This window comes from Thunnus maccoyii, chromosome 7 (assembly GCF_910596095.1).
Source record: "Thunnus maccoyii chromosome 7, fThuMac1.1, whole genome shotgun sequence".
Lineage (NCBI taxonomy): Eukaryota > Metazoa > Chordata > Actinopteri > Scombriformes > Scombridae > Thunnus > Thunnus maccoyii.
Genome location: NC_056539.1, coordinates 12,177,049 through 12,182,345, shown reverse-complemented (window position 1 = coordinate 12,182,345; position 5,297 = coordinate 12,177,049). Strand labels below are relative to the sequence as shown.

The 5,297-nt window shown below is 38.5% G+C and overlaps 1 long non-coding RNA gene across 3 annotated transcripts; it reads right to left on the bottom strand.

Annotated features, from left to right (window-relative positions):
* Nucleotides 1-271: 271 nt before the first annotated feature.
* On the bottom strand, nucleotides 272-4,155 carry LOC121899863. 3 transcript variants are annotated; one of them, XR_006096797.1, is made up of 6 exons: nucleotides 4,138-4,155; nucleotides 3,316-3,367; nucleotides 3,131-3,193; nucleotides 2,675-2,827; nucleotides 2,318-2,446; nucleotides 272-791 (listed from the first exon to the last, which is right to left on the bottom strand). It is a non-coding gene; the product is annotated as an uncharacterized LOC121899863 (long non-coding RNA). The 3 variants fall into 3 exon arrangements; XR_006096796.1 differs by lacking the exon at nucleotides 4,138-4,155 and having other exon boundaries at nucleotides 3,324-3,848; XR_006096795.1 differs by lacking the exon at nucleotides 4,138-4,155 and having other exon boundaries at nucleotides 3,316-3,847.
* Nucleotides 4,156-5,297: the final 1,142 nt, after the last annotated feature.

The following is a 5,297-nucleotide window of genomic DNA, read 5'->3' as shown; positions in this document are numbered from 1 at the left end:
TCCAGAACTGAGATCTCTCTGGGCAGATCTGTTTAAACACAACCCCATAGAGAGGCCCTCAGTCAGCAGCATACTGGACAAGCGTTTCCTCAAATGCAGAATGAAAAAGCTTTTGACTCCACAGATCATCGCTCAGGAGTTCAGCTCAGGAGTTCAGCTCAGGAATTCGGCCATGATTTCCTTTCACTATTTGCCTAAACTGGGTTTGGTGCAGTGATCACCATCCAAGCATCCTGCCCCTGGTTCCAAAACACTCAACCCAACTACCAAATACGGGGTACCTTTGAGCTAACTCCGGTGCAGTGCATCTTTAATGTTTAAAACTATACACTGTTCCAATAAATAACAATCAATAACTGTGAAGAAGGTGCCGAGAGGAACCCGGTTCAAAACTTTAAATCATAGCCTCTCCCAGCATCTCCACAGAGAAGAGTGAGTCAAGTGCAAGCAGAAAAAAAAAAGCTGTACAACTGAGGTCGACCAACCTTACCAACAGAGAAGAAACTGTGAGAAAACCAAGATCAATCAAATAAACCAAGCCAGAAAGCAACACTGGAGGTAGTAGCCCAGAGAGGAAGTGGTTTGTAGGTGGTGGAAAGAGGGCTGCAGGTGTTGGATTGTCCCGTCCCAAGCTCCATTCAGGGTCCTTCTCCAGCCTCCGTCCCGAGCAAAAGTCCATATGAACACTACCATGCTGCTCTTAACCGAGTGGCTAAACCACAGTCTAAAGACGTCAGCAGGGAGGATCCTCAGCAGGAACAGGCATCCAATTCAGCAGCATGGTCACATGACTATTAAAGAAAGAAAGAAAGAATGAAAGAAAGAATTAAATGTCATCATCAATCTCACCATTATTGTTAAAATAAATAAATACAAATAAGAAAAACAGAGCTGTGCAATTAGTCACACATAATAGAAGAAAAGTCACAAATCTTTACAAACTTTGAAAAGACAGTAGCCTTTATATTACACTACAGAACTATAGAACAGGCAAATAAAACATCAAACACACACACAAGTATTTGAAAGTGCAGGTGTCTTCAATAAAATAAATAAATTTTCATTATCAATGTGATTTTGGGGACACAACACTGTATGATAGTGAAGTTATTGAATAAATTCCCCCAAATTATTCAAAAGCACCAAATGAAGTGTTGTAGCATAACCAACAGGAGCAGGGACGTAGGTTTGGTCTAAACACTGATTGATTTAGCCACGCAATAGCCTCAGAAAGGCTAAATAACAACAGCATGAGGGTATTTCTCCATATATTGTTTTTCTCTGGCAGAAAAGTGGTGGCAGGGTGCTGGGGAGCGCTGAGATGAAGTGCTTGTACAGTGAGAAATAAAAACTCTACATGGACACAAGTCCTAAGGCCAGTGTTTCAAAATCAATACATTTATTAACCAGACAGAGCACTCACATTTAAACGTAGCAGTAGCAGAGTGCTAAATATTTTTTGAATTTATGAACGATTCTCTGTCAAAATCAGCAGGGGCAGGTGCATAAAAACTTTCTCAGCGCTGTCCATGGTTTTGAAACAATAGCTAAGCGATAGTCACATGTATCTTGGCCAATAATTTAGTTTTTTGTTGCTATTTTCTATATATACACAAAACTGATCTGCTGACCAAACAGCACAAAACATTTTTCTGTGTAGACCAATATTTACTGACCAATGGCACCAGTGCAGTCAGTTTTGCATTTCCTGTACATGCTTCATAATAACCAGTGAGAAGCTTTTAATGTGAAGTAGCAACAGCAGGAAATGTTTGGACTGTATGGGCACCAACTTAAAACAGCAAATAAGAATTTTTTCTTTTCAATTTCCAGTTCTTATAATTTGTGAAAACATTCTACCATGTTCCCTCTGGACATAAAAGTAGCTGGGACCTTGTGCATTTTTCTGTCCTCTAAAGTCATTCTGTAACTAACAAGGTCAACTAAGATTTCAAATGTGTATATATTACAAACATTAGCACATGTTACAAAGACAACATTAAAAATCCAATCTGTAAAAAGCTTGTTTAAATCTGTAGCCACAGTTCAACAAATACTCATGAAAAAAATACTGACATAATTTCTGAAGCCCACGACAAGTATAAAAATAAATAAATAAATTAAATCACTTAACTTGACAATATACTATTATGATATATATAGAAATATAATTTCCTTGATACAAGACACTTGAGTAATCTAGACATAGATATTCAATTGTGGCAGAAGTCAAGTCACCAGGTACTCAGGTGTCTATACGGTATTTAAAATTGTGTTTGTGCATGTGTACTTGTCTGTAAAGAGTCCAAAAGCCCACCTCAGTCCACTTTGCATCACAAGTCCGCTGGACCAAAAGGCTTCGGATCCTTGCAGGCCTGGAGCCACGTGATTTCACTTTGATCCTCCACTGCTGCTTCGTGTTCTTCAGCAAATTGAATGACAGCTACTGTAGATGAGAGAAAAACAAAAATGTTTTACCATTACTGTCAGTGTAATAACCAATCTACGACTGTCAAACATAGAAGTAGAATAGGTACACCTAACAAGATTTTAATTACCTATTGTAACAAACTTTTAAAGATATCTTAATAGCAATCTTAGCAATAACAGGGAAAATGCAAGTAAAAAAAGTAAAAGAAATGAGATGTGACGTAAAAATGTTAATGAGTAATACCTTTTGAACAGACTCCAGCGATGTTGTTTCCTCCTGATATTCAATGGTGAACTTTTAGTAAAATGTGAAGAGGACAGCCAAGGTGGTGGTGAAGTCAGATCTCCATCAACAGCATCCATTTGGTCACTCACAGGATCTCAGATTCAGGTTCTCCTGTTGAGTAATGATCAAACACTGAATTGACAACAATTCTACTACCTTAAAGTACTGTTTTCTCTGTGGAAACTAAGAAACGTACACAACAGAAACAACATTGTTTGAATGAGTTTGTACAAAAGAACAGATGTAAGCAGATGACTGATGAGGTGAATGAATTGAAAAAAATGAATGAATATAAATATAAAATGTCCAAAAACAGGCACATAGAATAACAAGCACAACTGCCACAAGAGCTAACTAAATTGACTTTGTCTGTGGATTTTCAAAGACTTACTTATAAAGACATAAAAATCTTACCTAGCACAGCGAGACCTGGGATGATGGGGAGAGACTGAACTCATCAGCAGGTGTAGTCGTCACCTGTGAGGAGTAGAAATAAGATGAAGGAAGGCATCAGGATTAAGATACATGCGCTACTTTGGAAAACATTATTTTTACTCAAAGTGATTACTTTTTAATAAACCATCCTTTAACTCTTTCACCTCATTACCTGGTAACCCTGCCTGCCCGGCTGCTACATTCACCTTCTTGGACCTGATGAAATATAAGATGCAATTTAGAAATAAAAACTAGTTATATCCAATATTAGCGAGATAATCGCAACTAGCTAGTAGCTCCAGTAAAAGTAGTCTGATTATATGATAGCTAACGTTAGCCTGGCTAGCTTACAGTTCAGCTAACACAATGACACAGCAAAAAATAAGACTTTCATTCAATTATTTGATTCAAGAGTGGTAGAGCCATAGCAGTAGCATATCTCCTGTTGGGAAGAGGTTTTTCTCTTTGCTGTTGTTGACCAACCAACAACTTAAAATTGTTGGTTGGTCTTTTGCCGCTCCTCCTTTCATTTTGTACCGGCAGTTACCGCGACTGCTTGAAAAAACGCGGGAGGATGAGTTGGACGCAACCAAGGGGTTGGAGGGGACCCCAATACAGGGGTGGGAGGGGTTGAAAAAATGTTATTCTTTGGTTGTTAATTACATTGAATCGAGAAAACCAACCACTTTATCATATTTTACAACATTAAACATTTTTCATTCATGTGATATGTTATTTAGGGGGCGCTGTAGAGCCATTCTGCCACACTTATGCCAGCCACCGATACAATATTATAGACTATAAGACCTGCCGTGTGTGCAAGGAGTTTTCAAGCATGTCTTGGCCCTTAAAAACAGCTTCGTATTTTGTGGCGAACAATGTGTGGCCATGGCAACGGCTTTTGATGAAAACTCAAAGGCTTCAGGAGTTATCATCATCAAGGTCTTACACCTTGGCTTACCAAATTTTATGTGTTTCTGACTAACCTGCTAGGAGTAGTTTGCAAGAGTGGCGCTTAATACTTCATGTTGCCAGTAGGTGGCACTATGACTGTCACTAAATATGGGCCTTTACATGTCTTCAGACCGGGACTCTTAACAAGCATATGAAATTTGGAAAAGATCAAACCATGTGGAGTCAAGTTATAGGGCTTTGAAATTTTATGGCGAGACATCGAAATTCACCACGTCGTCATGGCAACACCTTTCGACGAAAAGTCACCAACTTCATAATATACGATCTCCAAGGTCTTGAGGCTATCCTGGGTAAATTTGAGGTGGATCCGATCACCGTGCTACCCACAGGGCTTCAAAGTGTAAAACATGTAACTTCCTGTTGCCAGTAGGTGGCGCTATGACTTAGATCCAATTTTGACACATGGATGTGTTCAGGGCAGGACTCTTTTCAGTAACACTTTATAATACAACCCGCGTTTTACGGTGTAACTTCCCATCACTTACCATGTAATTGCCCGGAATTTACAGTGTAACTTCCTCGTATGAATCCGTACATATAAAATACTTTCCGGTTCTTACTAGTACTTAAATGTGGGTACAGCGGAAGAAAACGAAACAACGAGAAACAAGGGAATAACAATTGGGGTTTTAAAGTGTAACTTCCCAACATTTACCATGTAACTTCCCGGAATTTATGGTGTAATTTTCTCGTATGAATCAGTACGTTACATGTGTACTAAAATCAAATGTTTTTGCTCGTGGCAGTTATGACAATCATTTTTTTATGCACGTGTGTTTGACAGGCAAGCTTCACCCACACTCAAGAGATTTATTATGCTTATGTCTTCATACAGTAATGTAATAATATACATAGTATATCTTTAATCACACAATAATAAGGTACGCAGGAAGTTATGCAAAATGATTTTATTCTTTAATTACACATAAACCACAACATATGTGCTGTTCTCCCAGTCTTACTCTGTAGGTACAGACTAGTTACCCTATAAGTACATGGTAACAACAGGGAGCGGGCTGTATTATTAAGTTCACAATGTTCCCCAGTCCTTACTCTGTAGGTACAGACTATTACTAGCAATTTCTCCTTTTAATATCTCAAACCACAACACTGGTGAAAGTGCTTTGTGAGTGGACTTTTTTGTTATATGTAAGTTGCCAAATTATATCAG